We start from the raw sequence: 11,797 nt of genomic DNA, 5'->3' as shown, positions 1-11,797 counted from the left end.
TGAAGAACATTAAGTTGCTCTTTAAATTGAGCCCAATTATCTAATGTAAATTGAACCACTTGATTTCTTAAATCTATATGTTTGTCCTCATTATTGTATAATGCATAACTAAGACTGCGAAATAAACAATTACCATCACCTTCAACTTTTTTAAGCTTTAATTTTTTCATTTCAATTGCACAATCTTTAGTGTTTTTAATAATATCATACGCACTTATACAATACCTTTTTCCTAAAGACTTATATTTTTCTAAATTACCTAAAGACATTATTTCTTCATCTTTCTCTTTAGATTTCAAAGTTAGATCACTTTTTTCTACATCTTTTAACTTTTCTTTGCTTTTTTTAATTTCATCATTTCTTAAACTTAAGGCATTCTCTAAATAATCTGCTAAAGACACATTGCTCTTTTCTCTTTCTACTACCAATTTACTTGTTTTTATTTTACACTTTTCTAATTCATATACTTCTTGCCAATTATATGTAAATTTCTCTTTCAATTCTTTTTTTTTTTCAAAAAGATTTTTTACTCCTTCATAAAAACAATTATCATTTTTCCAAAAATATTTCACTTTACCTTTCAATTTCTCATTGCACGCTATTTTCAGTTCACCTGACAGCTGAAAGAAAGAATGTTTTTTTGTATTTAAGAGAAATAAGTGGTATATTTTTTACGTTTATATTTTAAAATTGCATGAAAATTTTGCCATTTTTAATATGTTTTTCATATTTTGTAAATACACTTCCGTTCATAAAGTATGTGGCACTTGAAAGAGGAGGGGGGTCAAGATATTAACTTTGATAAGAGAATTCCATATAATCGGGCTACGTGGTTTATGGCCGACCCCATAGCCCAGGTGCGAATTTAGGTGTACCCGGTGTTTATGTAACACCTGTTTACAAAAAATAGTTATTTATGATACAAGTACGTAAAATCGTTGATTATACGAGTGTGACGTTTGCAGCTCGAGCTGAAGGCGAGTGCTGCAAGTCACACAAGTATAATCTGATTTACGCACGAGTGTCATACAAAATTTTTTGCAACACTAAAACAACTAAACTTGCAGCAATATTGCCAATATTACTGAAAGTTTAGGTGTAGTGGGGAAACTGTTAAATGAAGTTTTCTAGAAGCTAAAATAAAAATGTGATTGTAAATTGTTGTTTAAAAGCTTTAATTCATGGTTTCTCATCAAACAGTCACAAGAATGCGTAAAGTAATCATTTTACGCACTGAAAATCACTTTACACACCGCTATAAAATGAAGTACTTTACACACAGTTTTCTGTGTGTAAAATTCAATTTTACAGGTTAGTGTTGCAAAAAAGTTATTTTTATACATTTTTAGTCAATAAATATAGTTTTATGTTAATTATATTGTATAGTATACTGTATACAGAAAAGTTCACTTTTGTTGTTTTCCACTTTATGTTAAAGAAAATTAACACTTTTTTCTTTGATTCAATAATTTATTGTAAGTTTCAATGATAATGATAAATTAAAACTTTACTGAACACACACGTCGTTAGCATAGTAGTTAGGGCGTTAGTCTATAAGTCCTTAGGTCGTAGGTTCGAATCCCTTGTGCGAAATTTTATTTATTTTAATAGGTTTGCGATATTTCTAAATTCCAATCGGTGGTAGGTACACATAAAAAAACTCGACTCACTTTTGTAGCAACCCGTGTAGAAATTGAAAATAGGACTTCGTAAGGCCCTGAATAGACGCCCTTTTGTTTAGTGAAGTGCAAACTAGGAAAATTAGTCAGGACCCGTCTAATTTCGTCACGCTTGTAATATCAGGTGATGTAGAAAGATATGGAGGTTCTAACTAGATTGCCTTGTCACTGCCTGAATAGAAAATCATAATGTGGGGATTTAACTAGAGGGCCTCTTTAGCGCCTCATTAGTTTTTCTAAATACCTAAGCAAAAATTTACGACAGGCGTAATATTGTGCCAGTAATACTGAACAAGTCACTGAACAAACACACATGTAAACACAGTTATAAATTGGGATTTGTCAATGAAATTGAAAATTAATTCAAGTACCTAATAGGGGCATAAAAAGATACCAGATAGATTTCCCTGTTCAGACAAAAAGGGCATTCTAGTCAGAGCCTGATTGAAATATTTAATAGGGGCATGAATAGATCCAGCTAGATTTTACTATTTGGAAAAAGAAGGCATTCTAGATAGTGCCCTATTATCACCTATCTAGACTTTACTAGTGTGTTTGGCCTCACTAAATCCTCATCAGTGCCCTTCTTCAAATAAGGCAAAGTCGGGCAATTTCCACACGAGAACGTATTTGGAAGTCGGTCTCGAAATCAGTAATCGACAACTTCAAGTGACTCAAAATGAGTAAAATGACATTGTCTCCCCATCCCTGTTAGTCAATTCACAAGTGTCTAACCTAAAAATTTATTTTTCATGTCTCATAAATGCGATAAATCGACTTCAAGTATTAATGTTTTGACAAGTGCAAAGTGTTTATTCATTATAAACAATTATTTTAATTCATATTTTTATGAACTATTCCCAGTTATTCCAATGTTATTGTAATTTTATTATAAACCCAAAATGATACCGCTTTTACTCATTTTAAGTCTTTTCCCCAAAAACTCAGAAAGAATCGAAGGAGTATCATTTTTGTTGCACTTCAAAATGAGTATCATATGCATATTCATTTTGAGTTTAGTTTTTTCTGTGATACTAAAATATGAAAATCTAATGCACACTTACTGTAATTGCCTATTATTTAATTTTTAAATGTTATAAACCTTTTTTTTTCTCCTTCATTATTTACTATATTCATTGGTAGTCATTAATAGTCCCCATTTTCAATATATAATCTCTAAATCCGAATTAGTGCGGATTCGTTTACCAATTTGAATTAGAAACATTTTTTACTAATTTTTAGTAATTTTTTTTACTAATTGCTAGTAGAAAGTTACACAAATGTCTCGAGTACTCGAGTGCATTCGAGTTCTTGAATTTTTTGAGCAGTCGAGAGAATTCGAGTACTCGAAAAAGTTCGAGCTCTTGAGTATATTCCAGTTCTACAGAAAATTCATATAATTTTCAGATTTTATAATTGGGAAATAAAAATACACTTTGAAATCGAAGATTTATTTTCTTTATTGATTCAGTAATTCGAATAAATTCGAAATTTTCTACTTAAGGGGACATTCCAGTTCAAAACAGGCAAAAAGAAGGCTTTTTTAGTATATATTATTAAAATAAGTATGACATTTATTTAAAAAATTTCTTTTACATGTAATAAATAATTTCTTTAAGAATTTGTAAAAAAAAATTTTTTCATTTTTATTTCAAAATGGCGGCGATATACGCCATTTTCGAAAATGTCCATTTTCGGTGGTAAGATCGATTCCAAACTTTCTAAAACAGATAAAACCAAAAACGAAGTGACATTCTCTTCGTTAGATATTTCTTTAGGTGTGGAACCTCTAAAAAGTGGAACTTTCTTCCCCCCCTTTTTTTAAAGTACTTTTTCCCCAAAATATGCAAAAAAAGGTGTTTTTATTCAGAATTTCTCTTATAAAAAAGGGGAGTTGGAAATTTTCCAGTTTTTGAGGTTCCACTTATCGGCATGATGACGCTGAATCAAAAGCCGTTTGATTTTTTAAAATCGCTGCAGAAGAACTCGAGATATCACTCTTACCAGATCAAAAAAGGACATTTTGAGAAAAACGCATTTAAAGTTTTTGTTCATAAATAAGTTTCGAAATTTTTTTAAAAAAATCATCGGATTTGATTGAAAATCGTTACTCGGGGGTTTTTGAGGTCGCTAATTACGAATAAGAAATTAGATTTTTAAAATTCAAAATGGCGGATCCAATATGGCGAACATTTTTTCAAAATCATTGGATTTGCCTGAAAATCGTTACAAGGGGGTTTTTGGGGTCGCTGATTACGAATATGACATCATTTTTTCAAAATTAAAAATGGCGGATGCAATATGGTGAAAAAAAAATTTTCTTTTCCGCCATATTGGATCCACCATTTTGAATTTTGAAAATTTGATATCTAATTTGTGATCAGCAACACCAAATACATTTTAGTTTGTCTTTTTTTAAAAATGCTAATGAGAAAACATTTAAATCATTCGATTGCTTATCCGCATTCAAAAACATCTTTGACATGGCGAAGAATTATGATGTATAACTTTTGTTTTACTTTGAATTTTGCAATAATATTTTAGGAGAGTATTCTTGAAACTATAAGAAATCCGAAAATAAAAACAAAAAAAAAATCGATTTTTTTACATTTTGAACTGGAATTTCCCCTTAATAATAGTTTTTTTAGTAAGTTAAAGCTCAAAAAATTCGAGTACTCGAATTCACTCGAGTGCTCGAATTTAATCGAGTACTTGAATTTACCCGAGTACACGAATTTTTCGAGTACTCGAAGTCACTCAAGTACTCGAAAATTTTGAGTACTCGATACATCGAGCCGGCTTGGGCTTGGCTCGGCTCGAAAAAATTTCGGCTCGGTTCGGATCGACCTTTCGAGGTTTTTGCACATCTCTGCTAATAATTAGTAAAACACTACTAAAAATTAGTAAAAACAGTTACTAATTCTATTGGTAAACCATCTCAAACAGAATTTTCTATTTCTTTATAATTTTAATTAGTTTGAAATATTTGTTAAATAAATTAGTAAAATTATTAATAATTAATAATAGTTTTAATTAATTATTATTATTTTTTGAATCAAATGATGACCAAAAGCGAATTCATAAGTAATGTTAGTATATATATGTGGACATCCACATGAAAAGAGACCATATTGTCGGTTTTGGTTTTCAAGATAATCGCAATTTAATAATTAATTAATAATAATAATTTTTTTGAAACTTTGATACAATGTAAATATCCTATGACTGGTTTGCCCCACAGGCTCATTTTGAGAATAAATATTTGTTTAAAAGAAACGCTTTGCAAATTCATCAAAGTTTTTAGTGGTAAATATTCCTGAGGTGTGTACCTTTAAAACCCAAGACCTAATATTTGGAAATGTTACACGATTTCCTCAAAAATTCCTTAAGAAAAAATCCATAAAAGTGTATAGAAAAACAGCCGCGTAGGAACGAAATTATTTTCCGGGGGGGCAAACTATATATATAGATATATTTAACAATGTAATATGTATATAACTGGGGGGGCAACTGCCCCCCTTGCCCCCCCGGTTCCTACGCCACTGTAGAAAAACTAAAAAAAAAATTTTGCTCCCAGCGTTGCATAAACAAAAGTAAAAATTGGCAAATTGAAAAAATAAGGTATACTACACATGGTTGTTTCAAATTTCTAAGTAGCACTTTTGACAATTTCGCCATTTCGGAGATATTGACACCTGTCTGGTACACCCACCGGGGCGGTTTGCCACACTCTCCCCTATCAATAAAAAATTAATTTAAATAATGAACCTCATGTTGGAGACACGTGAAATGGTCTCTTTCAGGAGAATCACCCATATATTCCCATAGTTGGCCCATAGTTGGGCCAACTTTTATAAAGTCGGTACAACTTCTCGTGCCAGAGGTTAGGCCAACCATACAGATGATAACGGTATATAACGGTTTACCGTCTAATGGCGACGATGGTTGGCCCGACAACTCATAAGGAAGTTAGCACAACTTAAAATGCATAATTTAGCCAACCATACATTTCAATAGTTAGTCCAAAAACTGACGCCAATGTTGACACAACTTTAGATGCGTAAGTTGGGCCAACCACAATTTTCAATTTTGAACAACTTCAACTGCCAAAGATAAAAAAATATTAAAAAACTAAATTATTTATACAATTAACACGTTATTATTAGCGGAAACATCAGATATAACCTTTACCTATTATTATTAAACACAATCTCATACATACATTTTCGAAAATATCTAACGCTCGCTGGGAACGACCCCCTAACCTAACGCACCTAACGCTACAACAATCGGGCCAACCGTAGCCCAGAGTTCGACCGACCAAGAAATTTTAAGTCATTTAAACTGCGTTTTACAGAGTTTTTATAACCGTTAGGCCAACCGTGGCCCAGAGTTCGGCCGACCATGAAAATTTAAGTTAATTTAACTACGTTTCTTGAGTTTTGCCTACCATCGCGTCGGGCCAACAGTGGCCCAGAGTTCGGCCGACCAAGAAAGTTTAAGTTAATTTAACTGCGTTTCACAGAGTTTTGCCAATCGTCGGGCCAACCGAGACCCCGAGTTCGGTCGACCAAGAAAGTTTAAGTCATTTAAACTGTGTTTTACATAGAATTGCCAACCGTGGCCCAGAGTTTGGCCGACCCAGAAAAAGTATAAGTCAATTAAACTGCATTTGACAAAGTTTTTGTTGAGACTATATCACAAATTGGTACGCTGGTCAAGTATAGGTTCGTATACTTAACCGTGACTCATATGAAAAGATGGCTGACATTAGTTGTAGCAAGAATTTACGTAAAAAGATAGTTGGCGCTAGTGCGATAAAACGAAATAAACGCGGTGACTCAACCCTAAACCCTGTCTAACTTCAGGGTTGCCACAGGTCAGGGAAAAGTCAGGGATTTTTACTAAAAGTACTGGGAAAAATTGAATTTTTAAAATTCATGAGAAAACTCAGAATTTTTTTCCTTTTTGCCTCGTAAATTATTAAATTACCTCGAATTTTAATACAAAACCTTCAATTTTTTCAATCTCTGACAATAATTTCTTTTTAAATAACTTAATTTTTCAAAAACTATCATAAAATTATGACTTACAAATTATTTTATAAATAATTTTTACAATTTTCATAAATACTAGATTGATAGAAGAATTTCAGTTAAAAATACTAAAAAAAATTGGATTTTGGAAAAGTTATAAATGATTACAGAAATTCAATTATTTTCAAAAGTTACAAAGATTCTTCGCAAAATTTTAATTATGTTAAAAAATTAAAAACAAATTCTCGTCAAAATTTCAATTATCTTTATAAATAATAGAATTCTTCATCGAAATTCAATTATTTTTAAGAATTTTAATAAAATTCTTATCAAAATTCCACAGGAATTCAATTATTCAATATTTAATAAATTTCTTTGAAATAATTCAATTATTTTCATAAGTAATAAAATTTTCACAGGAATTCAATTATTCAAAATACAAAATTTCATAAAATTTTTGAAAAATATCAATTACTATATAAAAAGATTTTTATAAAATACACTGAGAGAAGAGTTATAGTCGTGACAACAAAACGCGTTTAGTAGCAGAAACACATGGAGAGCGATTGTAGCGCCCCTCGCGGTTTAGTTCCTGTTTATTATCCCTGACTAAACTGACAGTCGTTCCTACTATAGTTTAGTAGGTGCGACTGTTAAATTTGTCCGTCGAAAATTAACAAGACTGTTTAGTTATCAGAACTGAACCGATAGTCGCCTTCACTATTCTCTTCTCTCCGTGTATTTTCATGAATTCAATTATTTTTATAAATAATAAAATTCTTCACCGAAATTCAATTACTTTTATAAACTTGAATAAAATTCGTTGTAAGAATTCAATTATTTATATAAATAATAAAATTTTTCTCCGACATTCAATTATTTTATGAAAATTTTAATTATTTATTTGATTATTATTTTTATGAATTATTTTTTATACAATATTTTAATCAAATTCCTCGATAAATGTAATTATTCTTAAAAATTTTATTAAAATTTGTCAAACGAATTCAATTATTTAAAATTTTATTGATAAAATTCTTTATGAGAATTCAATTTTAACAAACATTCAATTATTCAATAAATTATTTATTTTTTAATTTAAATAATTTAATTTTTTAATAATTTTCTAATAAAAGTTGATTTAAAAATGAATAAACGAATAATCGATTTATTATTATTTATAAAAATAATTGAATTATTGCAACGAATTTTATTACATTTTTTTTAAATAATTGAATTTTTTTGTGAAATGGTAATTCTTGTAAAAATAATTGAATTCTTGCGAAGGACTTTTTTAGGATTTTTGTAAATAATTAACTTATTTTAAAAAATTTTTTGTAATAATATTCTTATAAGTTGTTGAATTTCAAAAGGTTTAAATTTGAATATTTTGAAGAATTTTAATTCCTACAGAAAAATAATAATGATTAAATATTTATTTAAGAAAGAAGTTATTGATGTTTTTATATAATTTTACAATTAAAGAAGTTTGTAAATAAATGTAATAGAACATTTTTTTGAGTATCTAATAATTTTTAGAGTGAATCAGAATATTCTTTAGGGTCAGGGAAAAAGTGAAATTTTTTTCTGGAAATCAGGGAAAAATAAAATTAAATATTTGTGGCAACCCTGAACTTTGACAACTCTCCCCTAAGTAATAACTTTATTTATGAAAATAATTGTATTTTACAAATAATTTTATTGAAATACCTCAAAATAATTGAATTTTCGGGAATAATTTTGTTATTTATGTAAACAATTGAATTCTTTCGAAGAATTATTTACGTAAATAATTAAATTCTTGGGAAGAATTTTATTAAAATCTAAAAGAATAATTGAATAGAATAATAAAAATAAGAAAAAAAATAATAATAAGAATAATTGAATGATTTCAAAAAATTTTAATTACAATTGTATTTAAAATAATGGATTCCTTCGAAAAATGTTATTAAAATATTTGAAAGTAATTATATTCCTGTGAAAAATTCTAATATTGTTGAAATAATAGAATTATTCTGAAGAAATTTATAAACATTGTTTTAAATAATTAATTTATTTGAAATACATTAAATATTATGAAAATTTTATTTTAAATAATTGAATTCTTCTAGAAAATTTTATTTGTGAAAATAATTGGATTATTTGATTCATTAATTTAAAATAGTATTAAAAATAACTTAAATTCTTCGATGAGTTTTATTATTTATGAAAATAGTTTAATTTTGGATGAATTTTATCAATTGTTTTATGCTAGATATTGAAAATAATTGAATTTCGAATATTTTTTGAAAATAATAATTGAATGGTTATAATTTTTGAGAATAGATTTTTGATTTTTATTATGTATTAGCGAATTTAAAGTAGTAGCAATTCACTATACTACGGAACCTATTTTCAAAAATGTTTCAATACATATTTTTGTTAAAAACTCGTTTTTTATTATTCTAAATCCTTATGAACATTAATTTTTTTGTTGAAAAAAAATTTCTAAGTTTGGACTTATTGTTAGATATTTTTGCTAATGAAACTAGGAAGCTCAAAGTATGGCCTGAGTAGGTCCTGGGTGGGTGAGCCCATAGAAAAAAAATTTAATAATATTTTACACACAAACAACCTATAAACTTTTAGTTTTTTTGTGATTTTGTAATCAACTAATTTAAGTATTAAAACTTCAGGATATTCTATGATTTTAACGATTCATCAATTGTTTAAACAAATACTCTTGACAAAAACCATTTATAAGCATGCAGTTTTTTCTATATAAATTTTGCAATCAACAATTACAAAAAAAACTACAAGTTTTTAGATAATTTGAATCAAAAGTTAATAAATAAGAACAATTGTATGTTAAAAAAATATATGAATTTATACTTTTTAAAGATAAATTACTGTCATACTATTCGTATTAGTTTATTGCAAAATTATAAAAAAAACTGCAAATCTCTAAACGCATTTGTGTCGGAAATTAATAAATAACAATAATTACTTGTTTAATCAAAAATCTGAATTGTTAAAATCAAAAATCTATGGTCAGTTCCCATGTACTCTCTAAATCTGAATCAGCGAAAAAATCGCTGTTTTTATCAGTGAACAAAGTTTCCGCTGAAAAATAGTGGAAGTTACTGAAGATCAGTGGATATCACTGAAAAATCAGCCAACTCTGCGTGTGCGCAGAAGTGTCAAATACTCGTAGCGTAACCGATAATACGTCACCGCTGATTGGACCAGCGACTATTCGCTGATTCTCAGTGGTATACTTATAGCTATTTGAATTAGCGACTATCCGCTGAGAATCAGCGTGGTTTCGCTGATTCAGATTTAGAGAGTAGATCTCTCACAAGTGTAATACTGGCTAAGTATTGTAGAATTTCAAGTTCCAAATTTTCTTCCCCCGGGACGAATATATATAAAATATATAAAAGTGATCTTCATATAGTACGTGGACAATTTTTTGTCAATTTTAGATCCCCCTTCCAAGTGGACATTTTTTATGAGAAATTGATATTTTTGGTAAAATATGAAGACCTATGACTATAAAGAAGGTTATTTTTTATTTTATGATGGTAAATAAATTGATATTTAATATAAAAAATTTTACGAAATTTCAAAATATCTTAATTTTACACTACAGGTTTCGAAGCGACTTAAAGACACAAGAAAAGTATCTTTAGTCGAATTAAAAATAAATAGTCGCAAATGTCGTTTATTTAATTTAGTGTTGTCTCAAACATTTTATTTTGTATTTCACGAAGTTGAAGTCCACAACGTTGATCAACGAAAAAGGTTTTTTAATTTATTCTATTATTATATTTTTGTAAAATATACAACAATTATTATTATTAAAATATAAATAAAGCTCCCTTTTCAATACATTTTTTGACAGTATTGTTGCTTTATCCTTTTTTTCCTATTAATTAACACTTATTGAAAAACTTTTTTCGTTGATAAACGTTGTGGACTTCAACTTGGTTGTATTTCTCTGATCTTTCAATCATTTTTTAATTGAATTATTTAGAACTTGAATAATTTTGTTAAATAATTTAAATAATTCTTATTTGTTTTTTCAATAAAAGATTTTTAATTTAAAACCTTCTAAAAAATTTAATAATTTTTAAAAATTATAACATAACCCTTCTAAATTTCAATTAATTTCTACATTTTTTTAATTAAACTTCATCTCTAAATCTGTTTCTTTAAAATAATTTTCCGAAAGTTCTTCGAGAATTTAATTATTCAAATACAAAAATTAAATTTTTTATAATAATTGCAATTGTAACTATTCTTTTTTAAAATTATTAAAGTATAATATTTTCAAAAAATTATAATAAAGAAATCCTAAAAATAAATTTTTTAAAAATATTTTTAAAAAAATAATTTTTGAATGGTATAATAGTTTTTCACTTATATTACAATTAAAAAATTTCAAACAATTACAATTTGGTAAAATTTATTACAAATGATTGAATTTTTGAAAATTGAAATTGAATTTGAAAATTGAAAAATATAAAAGAAATTAATAAATTTTTTGAAAATTTTAATTAAAAATTTTAACCTGATTGTTTTCTCCAAAATGTTAAAAATAATTCTCAAAAATTTTAATTTTATTATTTATTGTACCTATATGGCTTTTAATTAAATTATGCTAATAATTAATTATTATTAATTAAATTTACTTAATTCTTTGCAATTTGTTTAGAATAATAATTAATTATTGCTTTTAGAATAATTTTAAAAATACATAATTGAGTTCTCAAAATTTTTAATGAAAGTTAAAAATTATATATTAAAACATTTTTTAAGAAAGTGATTCTTAGAATTCTTTTTATTTCAATTTAAAAAAATTATTCTTGATAATTTTAATTACATGCTTTCGAAAATTCAAATATCTGTTAAAAACAGTTATCTACATTAAAATTTTATAGAAAAAATATTTTAATTAATAATAATAATTATTGTCTTAAAATTTATTTTAAAAATCTCAATTTACAAAGGAAGATTAAAAAAGAACTTAAACAGAAATTGTCTAACAAGTTTTTAATTTCTTTTAATAGTTAAGAGTTTGTTTAAAAATTGTGATAAAGA

The sequence above is a fragment of the Leptopilina heterotoma genome, unplaced genomic scaffold, assembly GCF_015476425.1.
Source record: "Leptopilina heterotoma isolate Lh14 unplaced genomic scaffold, ASM1547642v1 Lhet_773, whole genome shotgun sequence".
NCBI lineage: Eukaryota > Metazoa > Arthropoda > Insecta > Hymenoptera > Figitidae > Leptopilina > Leptopilina heterotoma.
The sequence above is the reverse complement of the archived record's forward strand: the minus strand, read 5'-3'. Positions refer to the sequence as shown.